The sequence below is a fragment of the Pseudonaja textilis genome, chromosome 1 (assembly GCF_049901715.1).
Source record: "Pseudonaja textilis isolate UNSWEBS1 chromosome 1, rPseTex1.2, whole genome shotgun sequence".
NCBI lineage: Eukaryota > Metazoa > Chordata > Lepidosauria > Squamata > Elapidae > Pseudonaja > Pseudonaja textilis.
The window spans coordinates 153,538,191-153,550,781 of NC_141990.1; the positions used below are offsets into that span (position 1 = coordinate 153,538,191).

Sequence of the window (12,591 nt, forward strand, 5' to 3'; positions counted from 1 at the left end):
TGTTAAAATTCTTCCAATAGGTTCAGGGAAATGTTTAAATATCCCCGGAGTTGTTCTGAGAGTGAGTTAGGCAGCTTCTAAATCTGATAAATAAATGAAAACTGAACCACAAAAACAGGTATAAACTGAATTTATATGGGACCTTATCAATCAGTGATCATATGCTGAGCAATGTTTGCCCAAACTTCTTATTGAATCCTAGGATGGCAAACCAAAGCAATGGCAGTTGACGTTTTCAGCCCCTCTGCAGTTCTGTGATCCAAAGGATACCATTACTGATGGAAACAAACTGAAAGATCCATCACCCTCAGTGTTTCCTTCTTCCCCCATTTCTAATTTAACTTCTCCATCAGATGAACTAAAAATTGTCATCCAGAAATCACTTTAAAAATTTTCAATAATTGATGTGTGAATGAATCTGAAATTAGATTAGTGACGGACTTGCAGGGGTGGGATTCCACCTGGTCCGACCGGTTCTATAGAACCAGTTGTTACGAATCTGCGCAGTTGCCTGATTTTTGGTAAAAGTTGCTCTTTTTTAATAAAAAAATCAATATTTACATCAATATTTACGATATTTGCATACAAGCCACGCCCAGCCAGTCACGTGACCACCAAGCCATGCCCAATCAGCAAACCACACCCAGCCAGTCACATGACCAAGCCACACTGACAAATTAGGCCACGTCCACAGAACTTCTTGTTAAGAAATTTGAATCCCACCCCTGGGACTTGTATTTCTTATCCCCACCGAAAGGATAAATTAGGTTATTATGCCAGATGGGATCTAAATATGGTTTATTTGGTAAGGTGTCAGCTCAGTTTCCTTCAGATGTTTTGGTATGCTTGGTATATTTGCATCACTTGCATCAATTGTGAAGAACAGAAAGGGTTAGGAGGAAAAAACTGATTTCATATCTCCAAGAATGCTTTCCACATTCTAAAACATGATCACCTGTTGAGGCAAAGGCATATCTGTACTTGCTATTTTCTGGCTTTTTAAAGAAGTGGCATTCTTGCCATTGGCCATGCTTTGCTAATAAGGATGGTGTGCAAAGACATCCCTCATGTTGGAAGCACATCCTCACACATTCAAACAGAGAATCTGCCATACTCAAAACAGCTTCCAGCAGAACAATCCATGGTATAATCTGCTTTCATGTAGAGACTATCCTTACTAAATCAAGTAAGGATAGTCTCTACATGATATACATTTTTTTTTTTTTGCTGAAATATAGTAGGTTTCCCTGTCCAGTCACTGGAGACATTAGAGTCAGACACTTAGAGTCGTGTCTGACTCTAATGTACAGTGCTCATTCTCCATTTCTTGGCCAAGAAAGCCAGCATTGTTCAAAGATGCTTCCATGGCCATGTGGTCACTATTAATATATGCTGAGGTACACAGAACGCTGTTACCATCCTTCCGAAGTGGTACCCGTTTATCTACTCATTTTTGCATGCTTTCGAAGTGCTAGGTGCACAGGAGCTAGAGCAAGTAATGGGTGCTCACCCTATTTCACTGCGCTTGGATCTTGAACCCAGGTTGTCAGCTTTCAGCTTTTGCAGTTCACAAGCTCAGCATCTTTAACCACTGATCCATCATACCCACTGTGAAATATGGGAATCAATCTATAATAATCAGGAGATAATAATAATAGTAATGCTACTAACATGCACAACTATATAAGAAAAACAATATTGTCAGTTGTGGAATTAAGGACTGTGATGTCCTGCTATGTAAATAATTAGATAGGAAGTGTGAGTCTGTGTCATAATAACTGTAATTAAAGAGCTTTTCATAGTCTTTGTTAATTAAAGATCATTATAATTTCCATCTATCAGCATGTCCACATTAAATATTGTTTGATATAACACTGACAAAACTTTGATAGATTTTTATCTTTAATTTACTGAATTATATTTTAAGATGATATCATGTATCAATTTGTAAGCCATGTATTTAGAATATGCACACGTTGTCAGCAAGGCAATCTTTAATCTTAAAGAAAAGAATTTTTAGACGCTAACTAAAATACAAAAGAAAAGAAGACAAATCTATGTTGTGTTTTATGTTACTGGTTTAACAATGAATTCTCTACTATAGAGAATTCAAAATATTGTAAGCTATCACAAAATATCTGTCATTGAAACATGTATTGTTGCATCCATTGATTAGTAGAAAATATATACAGGTAGTATATACAGGTAGTCCTCAACGTATAACCACAATTCAACCTAAAATTTCTGTTGCTAAGTGAGACAGTTGTTAAGTGAGTTTTGACCCATTTTACAATATTTCCTGCCAAAGTTGTTAATTAGTAACACAGTTGAAAAGTGAAACTGACTTCCCCATTGACTTTGCTTGTCAAGAGGTCACAAAAGGTGATGAGATGTCCCCAGGACACTGCAACCATCATAAATACGAAGCAGTTGCCAAGCGGTCAAATTTTGATTGCATGACCATGCGGATGCTGCAATGGTCGTATGGATGAAAAACAGTCATAAGTCACTTTTTCAGTGCAGTTATAACTTTGAATGGTTGTATGTTGAGGACTATCTCTAGTTCAACCTTACATTAACACCTTTAATATTTAAAGATTTCCCCATAAATCTACTTATATAATGTACGGTACATTAATGCATTCTCCCCAAAATATATCAAATGACCATATCAGAGGGCTCATTGAATTCTCAAATATTTTCACCTCCAGCATAACAAAATCTGTTTCTTGTCCTTTCAAATAAGATATATTCAAATATATATTATTTGACATGTCCAATATAAGGTTGATTCACTTTTGATGAATCAATCTTAATTTCAGATGTATTGACCATTTTAACATTTTTAAGAACATGAGTGCATTGATGCAACTTTATTGGAAGTTCCAGATCTTTAATTCATGTCTGAAATATTCCAGAAATGTCCACTTTAAAAATATTTTTAAGTCTATGATTGAGATATCCTATAGGTTTTAATTCTGTCATGGATTCCATTAAGAAAGTAGGATGTTGTTTAATCCTATTGTGAACAGCAACCTTATGGAACCAATCTTGCATTATTATTTTTAATATTTCCCATGAAATAATGAGGAATCTATGTCATTCTTTGTGATATCTAGCATTCTACTACCTCTGGTCATTGTGTGCACTTTCTGTGTGAAAACTCTGAAGATGTCACCATGTAAGAATTAATAAATAACCAAGAAGTAGAAAGATGTCCAACATGTTGTTTGTGTGCCATTAATCAGACTCTAGTGTTTTTCTTGCTGCTCAAGCAATCAAAGGAAGAGCTTGGAGCCCAAACACTGCTCAGCTAAAGACGATGAAATCATTAGATTGTTTACATGTTTGGATAACTAATGAACCTCAATGAATCTGTGCATTATACAAGGATGTGCTATGGCTCCTAGGCATGTGGATGTGACAGGTCATTGCTTATTTGCTGCTATGGAATTTCTGGAGCAGTGCGGGAGAAAAAATCCATAATCCTTAAAAACATGCTGAGGAAAAAAATATGTTATCTATAGAAAACAGCATCGACCTCCTGTAACAGGCATCTCCCTACTGCTTTCCTGGGTAGCTTCTACCACCCCATGGAACTCCTGCAAATCTACCCCTTACTCTGTGAGTTGAGGAAGGGCTAACAGCTCCTGCAGAAGAGCCTCCTCCCTCAGCTCCAGCCACAGGTTAGGAAGAGCGGTGAGTAGTGGTTTTTTCTACCAGCAGATTATGATTAGTGGAAAGAGAAATTCAGCTAGGAGGAACTCCCAGTTGGTAACTTGCAGGCATTAAAACTATAAGAATAGCACCCATTTGTTGGGCTGATTATTGAAGAAGAACATAACTGTACATCATGGCAACAACCTTTTCACCAGCTTATTATTTTTTTTCTTGGTTCTAGGATTGATGCATTGCATGTTAATGTGGTTGTCAAGCCGTACCCCGAAGTAATTGATTACACCTGGACAAAATTTAGAATTTATTCTGGATACGCTTAAAACTTTGACCCATTATTTTCACCACTATTTTCCCATAAAATCCAGTCTCCATTTTGGATAAGCCTAGTCCTCTTTTTCTAAACTGAATACTCATCCATGTTTCTCTTGTGCAGAGGAATAAAGGAAATTCTATTTAAAACAGATATTTTAATGCCACTTTGTGTCGTGGAGAATGTGCTTTGGTAACGTATCACCGATCTCTACAAACTCATTACCAGTTGCTGGACTTAGATGAGTTTTTCTTAACAGAAAAGGGTAAAAGACTTCAACTTTCTGACTGCCTTCCTCTTTGCTTTGAGGAGAGTGAATTAGGAAGGTGGCAGCACAACCAAAGGAAGAAGCTCTGACCACATTCATCCCAGCCTGTCCTGATTGGATGGGCAATTCTGGTGAGTGAAACATCTTACACACTCTCAAATCATTCTTTTTAGATAAATATCACTTTTATTGTATGAACTTCAAGAACATTTTAATAAAAATCATACAGGTCGTTATCATTTAGTGACTGCCTCCAATAGGGACCTTTTGTAGCTACAAGGGATGAAATGTAACTTTGCAACCAGTCCATGCTCTTATAATCTTCACAGGTCTATAAAGCAAAAGAAAATGACAGTAAAATAGGGATGATGTTTCACTTAGCAATACCTTTGCCTAATGACCAAGTTGCTAATGCCAATTGTGGTTGTTAAACAAGGACTAGCTATAATAACTGTTCCCTATCCAAACATTAGATTGGCCCTGGCTCTGCTGGTCTTTCGTAAGGCGCTAAAGATGTCATTTTGTGCCCAGGCCTTGAGCCCATGTGCATGAAGAGACCCATCGCCTGGTTTTTGTATCTCTCTTGGCTATTGTGCATTTTAAATTTTGTAGATGTGATTTTAAATATGGTTCGCTGCCTAGAGTTGCTTGCTAAGAAGAGAGACTATATAAGTTGGCCAAATAAATAAATGAATATTAGTTAAACCTGTGATACATGGTTTCATTTCTACTTCTTGATTTGGTAAACAGATATAACAAATGCCAAATGTGTACCTGAAGCTTCCTCCACGGCTGTAAAGACTGCAACGCTTTAGCAAAATTGGCCAAATGGTCATTTGCGTGCTTACTGTGCAAAAGCATTCCATGTCTGTAAAAGAAGATCTGAAGATCTACCAAATAAGAAAGTTGGACTGCATATGTTATCTTAACAAATGACCTGAGTCAATTTTAACTGTTCTTAATAATTTTACAAGGATAATAGAATAAAACAGGTTGGTGGCCCGGGGGGGTGGGGGGATGAGGAGGAAGGAAAGAGGGGATGGTTTTGTGGGAGTGGCAGGTGTGTGCATCTGTGTGCTTGCAGGGTCACAAGTACCTGCAACAGTCAAGCAAGTGGGGCCGCAAACACTAGCAATGCTTGCATGAATGTGGCTGTGAGTCCCATGGGTGGGGTTGTGCATGCATGTGCATGTGTGTTCACCAGCTAGCCACTCATGCAGCCTGGTTGTGAATAGACCATGGACTGGTAGTGGACTGTGGCCCACACGTTGGGAACCCCTGGATTAAAGTTAAGTCACACCTGGTGTATTTTCCATATTAAATAACTGAATAGCTGATTGAACATTTTCTTTCTATATTCTGTAAATATATTTAAATAAGAGCTGAGTGTAGACTGTGTGGAATGGTAGTCTACATTCAGTCACTACATTTGTGGCAATGAGTCCACTAATGGAAAAAATACAAAATATGTTGATACTTTAAGAATCAACCTCTATGATTGGGACACATGTATTCATTTATGAATTTGTTCACCTTCATTCTTTCCCTCTGCTCCCCTCCCTCCCTTTTTTCTCCCCCTATGTAATACATTAATTATTTAGCTAAAAGCATTTGGAGAATCAAAGCTTTCCTTTTTTATTGGTACTATCTTGTAAAGCATCACATATAGGGATGATAAGATATAACATCATGACTGACAACAGATTGCCTTTTAGATTCCTTGCCTGTGCATCAGACTGCAAGCCTGCATTCATTCATCAGCTCATGATCATTTCGTTTATATTCTCTTCACATGTCCTGACATGATTAGCATGTGAAAGAAGTATCACTGGATGTTACTAGAACTTAATCATGCAGCTACCTAAGGCCCTGCAAATTCAGTTCAGAGGAAATTAACACATAGGGAACTACCCAGAGGGACACATTAAAATTTATCCCTGAGCCTCCAAATGGCATAAACTAAAAGAATATTCTACTTCCACCCTAGGTGTAGCTTGCTCCCTTCCTCTCCAACTTTGTCAATTTTAAGATTAATTTTTCTACTAATATTTATTATTTTAATATTGTAATGTTTTATTTTGTTCCTTCTTGTTGTAAGCCTCCTAACTTGCCTTTTGGCAGGGATGAGCTGTATATAAATTTCATAATAAAAAACATGCCAAAATTTGCTGCCATAATCAGAGCTTTATTGTCTCACTATAATCAAGCTGACCACATGTGCTGCTCTTCACTTTTCACATCACAACCACATAATTGATGAGGTGTGCTAGATTGTATTCACAGTATAAATTGTTCAAAAGAAAAGTTTTTACCTGAAAACTGGAACAGCCAAATGAAGTTGCCTCTGCTATGGACTGGAGATGAGATGAAGGAAAGGGCATTACATTTTTTTTATCAGGTTATCAGGGCCAGTTTTCCCACAATTTAGGAGATATAAGGATGAGTCTACAAACTGTTTATGACATTTTTAAAAAAACCAAGACCAAATATAAAACCAAATAGATATGATTAAACCTGATGCACTTGCATATGAGCCATGGTGTAGTGGCTTTGTATATGAGCTGTGGTGGTGTAGTGGTATTGCAGGCTAATTCTGCTGGTTGCCAGCAGTTTGATCCTGACTGGCTCAAGGTTGACTCAGCCTTCTATCCTTCTGAGGTCAGTAAAATGAGGACTCAGATTGTTGGGGGCAATATGTTGATTCTGTAAACTGCTTAGAGAGCTCTGCAAAGCACTATGGGACAGTATGTACGTCTAAGTACTATTGCTATTTTTATATGTTCTTAAAAACTCTTCCAATAGACATAGCTGTATAGATGGAATACAAAAGCAGCATAGTAATTCATAACCATCCTAGACAATTTTCAGCCTTTCCAAGAATCACTATTTTTAGTATTACCATCCTAGATTTGTTGCTTAGAAATACAAGCATAAAGTGTTGATGGGGGATTGTACAACTAGAAAAATGGGGTAGAATAGCTCAGTTAAAGTGATTCTTTAATAATAATAATAATAACAACAACAACAACATCCAGGGCAAAGGGCCAATTATAATAGATAATGAGAAGGGTAGGTCAACATGTGAAGAGATATAGCTTCCATATAGCTGGCCTACATAAAACAGAATTAAGGGCAAGAGTAATTTATGCTGTACCACAACAAAATTTTCTTAATCAGAATTCTGTGTTTAATTTTTTCTTTACATTTTTTAAAGCAAGGGATAGGCACATACAATGTTATATATGTCCTGCTCACAACTTGAGACTCCTAGTTCCAAAACTTTTCCTTCAGATTTGACTTGCTTAGTCTTTCAGCTTTCTCTTTGTGTATTCCCACAGACTACCTGGTTTATATGCTGGCATAATTTGGACTGAATTTATAAATTTGTAATTAAGCCTGATAATTTATTATAACCATAAAACAAATAACACTACCAGTTTAAGAGTTTTGGGTAGTACCTGCTTAAATGAATTTATAAACTTGTACAAATTTATAAGCACAAAAAATAAAATATAACTATATAAATACTAACAGTTCTCCCTGAAAAAAATTAGATTGTTTTTTCTAAGATAAATAATATCAAAATACTCATATGCTGTTATAATGTACTTGTTTTTTTATTTCATCTTTATACCTCCTGCTTATTCAAATATTAAACACAACTTGCCCAGGGCAAGATCTGTTTAATCTGTACATATTTGTACAGATTTTAATTCTGTATTTTATATTTTAAATTTTAGGTCATACAGTATGCCTTCTTTTAATTGTGATGTTCCTGACATGAATAAACAAGCAATTCAAATATTTAAGGTGGAGAACTATCACCAAAATGCTTTCTATAGTAGAAAAACTGCTGTAAAGTAACAGTTAAAAATAGTATTTATGTAGGATTAATGAGCTTGCTATTAACACTGTTGGAAGAAATGTCCATCTGGGTTCAGTTTCAAGTGGGAAGAAAGATACTGGAAACACGGAGACTGCTTGGAAGGATGGTTTAATGGTGGACAGGACCACATGGTTTTGAGGTCCTGGGCAAAAAATGAGCATGTGGACGAGAGAGGGAGAGAGATTTATACCTTCTGCTGGGCTTTAAACTTGCTTCCTTTTCCTGTGGCAAGAAATGTATCCTGATTGGTTGTCACACTCCCATGGGGCTATGCAATGGTAACTTTGTAGGTTTGGTAGAATCTTGCTGGGTGATATAACGAAGGGGCTTTCGGCAATCACTTTTATGGCTTAATGGCGTTGTCCTGGTTTGGATTTTGAGTGAGGGCTAATCCTATCACCCTGGAGCTGAAGGTCTTTTGACTTGTAGATAAGCTGGCATCAAAATATCTGCTGGGGCTGAGTTTCTGTGTCCCTTAAGATTTCTATTTCTCTTTTAAGGGAAATATTCTGCCTTTTTAATATTTCCTAGAATCTTTCATTTTTCTAGGAGAAGGGTGGGTGCTAATTTTCTACAACACATTTCCCAAGAAAGTCTAAAATATATAAGCAATGCAGAACTGAGATAATCTATACCATAACGTAGTCCTGAGTTGTATATGTCCCATGCCTCAGTATCCCTTTTACAACATTGTTATACAAAACACAGATAGTTCCTGCCCCATTTTACGTCTTTTCTTGCCACATTTGTTAACTGAATCACTGCAGCTATTAAATTAGGAACACACGGTTGTTAAATGAATCTGGTTTTCCCAATGACTTTGCTTGTCAGAAGGTCACAAAAGGGAATTGCATGAACCAGGACACTGCAACCATCATAGATGTGAGTTGATTGTCAAGCATCCGAATTAGAGGTGGTGTGATGACCCAAAGTGTAACGCAAACATAACAAAATACAAAACATAAATAAATGTCCTTTAATGCCTCCAATTTGGCCACACTGTTCAATAATTCTCAGTTGGAAATAAAACGTACTCAAAAATAGTCTTCAAAAGAAAGCAATACAGTCCGAACTTAATGAGCAGATAGAGGTGAAATTAAAAAACCAAACAAACTACAATGATGAAATTTCCACAATGGCTAGGATAAGTAATTACCAAATTCAACCAAGATAACTTCAGCCCAGAATAACACACAGTTTGCTTCTGGTGTTGTAATCGTCTCTCTTATGTACTATTCTCCCCAGCTGCAACCAATGAGGAGTATCATCGCTGCTTCCTCTCTGGTAAGCCAAGTTATTGCCTTCTCTGTTCCTCCCTGCTTGTCCTAGGATGCAGAAGGGATGGGCCTGGTTCTTCCTCTGACTGCCCAGCTGACCTCTGCCCTTCCCCAGCCTCCTCTACAACTTCTGGAGCCACACCTCCACTCCCTGTCGGCTGTTCCTCCTCTCCCTCAGAGTCCAACTCTACCAAGGGCATGACAGGTGGTATTCAACAGGTTCTGACCAGTTCTAGAGAAATTTCCGGTAGTGGAAATTTTGAGTAGTTCAGAGAACCAGCAAATACCACCTGACTGGCCCCACCCCCATCTATTCTCTGCCTCCCAAGTCCCAGATGATCGGCTGGGACTTCTTTGGTTGCCCTGCACAGGAGAACGGAGCTGGAAAACAGGTTAGTGGGGAGGGGAGGGAATGGGGATTTTGCAGTATCCTTCCCCTGCCATGCCCACCAAGCCACACCACGCCCACAAAACTGGGATAGTAAATTTTTTTGAATCCCACCACTGATTTGAATATAAATCACATGAGCATGGGGATGCTGCAAAGATCGTAACTGTGAGAAATGGTCATAAGTCACTTTTTTCAGGGCTGCTGTAACTAAATGAACTGTTGTAAGTCGAGGACTACCTGTACCGCAAACTCTCTTTGAACAACCATCCCTGAAAAAAAAAAAGGTAAATCATGGGTGGAGGAACAATGCTGCGCATTCAGCATTTCGCTTCATTGCACCCTAAGGTTTTGTGAGCCTTATAATTAATATTTTGCAGTTGAATCGCCTTGTGAAGCAAAATGTTGCCTCCCTTTTGCTTTAGTTTATACTAGCATCTGAGCCAAGCCAGCTCGTTTGCTTTAGTTTATACTAGCATCTTGTGAAGCAAAATGTTGCCTCCCCTTTGCTTTAGTTTATACTAGCATCTGAGCCAAGCCAGCTCGTTTTAACACAATCGCGACGTTCACGTTTTAAAGGCGCCCGCCACGCCGGCGTTAATAACCGTTCGCGCTTGGCGCCTCTATCCAGCCCGAAGAACTACACTTCCCAGACTCCTTCAGAGGGCGGTGCGTTTTTAAGAGGTCACCATGCCCCCCCGCCCCCTTTTATGTATATGTGGTGGCGGAGCTACAGCTGACCCAGAGGGCTAGTTCTAGAGTCGAGGTTGGTTGGTCGGGGAATTGTGCTCCTTCCGCCTCGTTCCCAGCCACAAAGGAGACGGGCTACTTTGTTCCCTTGCGTGTCCCCCCCCCCCAAACCCCTCACCACATCCCCTTCCCGGGTTTGCAGGCGCGCGGCGGCGGCGGCGGCAGCGGCGGCGCTGGCAGGATTACTTGAAAGCTCCGCTGCGGAATCGCTCTCCCGCCCTGCCTGCCTGGCATTTTGGGTGAGGGTTTGTTTTTCCTGGAGGTGATTGATTTATTACAGCCCCCCCCCCTTTTTTTGGTTCTTCCTTTGCCGTTCTGCGAGGAGCAGCGGCGGGGTCTTGTCTACCTGCTGTAGAAGAGGAGGAAGGGGAGAACAGAGGGACGCCACCAGTTCATACCGGGTCACTATCCCGGCTCTCAGTCCGTACAAGGTAAGAACATATCGGTTTGACTGAGGTGGGGGGGAGGCTGAAGATGGGGGTGGGTAGAAATAGCTGGGGAGGGGGAAGCGAGAGGAAATTTTAGAGCAGGAAGAATTCGCCCCCCCCCCGCCGCCGTTTTCTCCTTCCTTGTCCAACAACCGCCCCCCCTTCACACACACACACACACACACACACACACACACACACACGAACACACTCGCGCGCGCGTTTGTTTTTCGCCTCATGTTGTGTTTCTGTTGTAGGCTTTGCGTTTGCATGTTCTTTGTCCTCTTTCTCAAAAAAGGAAATTGCTCAGGCGTCTCGAGGTGGATATTTCCACATCCTGTCTTCATCTTCCTTTACCCCCAAAAAGGCTTGTGTGTTTGTGTGTGTGTGTGTGTGTGTGTGTATGGTCTGGGAAGGCTTTGTCAGGGAGCCTTTCGGCTGGGAAATCTTTCTTTCTTTCTTTCTTTTTGGTGCCTTAGCAACGTGTGAAAGGTCATGAAAGATACGTGCTTCTTTGAAACTCTCTGAATACGTTCCCTAATTTGCCCGAGGTAAGCGAGCAGGCCGAAACGTTAACTGATGCTAAAAGGGGTAAAACAAAGGAATCCGACTCCTTTGTGCTGATGTATAACAACAGCTTGATTTTCTTCGGCGTTCTGGTTAATCTTTTCCACCGTCCTTTTGAACCATTCACAAAGAAATACATTTTTCAAATAATGTGATCTTTGTCCTTTTGTTTTGTGATTTTTATTTTCACTGCCCTTTATCTTCCGTAGAATATTCCTAATCTGGGTTTGTAAGAAATCTCTATTTTTCTAATTTAGCTAATTTTCTCAAAAGCCTTCAGCTTCAAATGGCTAAATTACTGCAGGCAATATTAGTAATTATTAGCTTTTTCTGCCTTTTTTTAAATGGAAGATTGAGGTTGAGGGTCTTTTTTTTTTACTTTCAGTATTAAATCATTTCAGCCTCCAAAGAGACCAACTTTTCCTTAAAGAATACCTTTGAGGATGGTAACTGCCAAAATTATGTCTTAATTTTGTGTTGTTTGGGTTTTTAAAATCTGCAGTTATTCATTGTAAAGCATAGAGAATTTCCACGAGTAGATAGATGCATGTAATGGTATACTTTCCAATGAAGTGTATTGTTTACAGACAGCCTGTTTTGTCTTGGCTGCTGGTTAGCTGGTTACTTTTTGCAATCTTTGTGACACTGTAGTAATTTTCTCAATTTCCTACCAACAATTTTCTGAGTTGTGCAGTAATAGGTTTAGCTTAATGTTTATGTTGAATTTCTACAGGAAGGAAGGAGCAAGAAATCTGTTTCTTTAACTTTAATTTGCATCTCATAAACATAAACACAATGTATTCTGTGCTGCTGCTTTAAGTCTTGTTTTGTATTTGGTATGTGTTACATTTGGCTGACTTGCTCTCTCCAAAGATCTTGTTGTAATTTATGGATACTTGAGATGTCATAATCTCATTTCATATTAATATTTCTCTGCTCACTTGAAAGCTAATGCTAAAAATATTTCTCTAAAATTTGATTTATTTTAAAAGTAGTGGTTAAAGTAATGCAGCCTGGGTTTTAAGTAGCTCCTAATATT

General features: G+C 39.0%; 1 protein-coding gene across 1 annotated transcript in view; it reads left to right on the forward strand.

The window, feature by feature from the left end:
• The first annotated feature begins 10,522 nt into the window (after window positions 1-10,522).
• Window positions 10,523-12,591, forward strand: part of PELI1 (pellino E3 ubiquitin protein ligase 1) — a 72,172-nt gene continuing 70,103 nt past the window's right edge. Inside the window, exon 1 of the mRNA XM_026712856.2 lies at window positions 10,523-10,988. The gene's annotated coding sequence lies outside the window, so the exon portion shown is untranslated. The remainder of the gene's footprint in view (window positions 10,989-12,591) is intronic.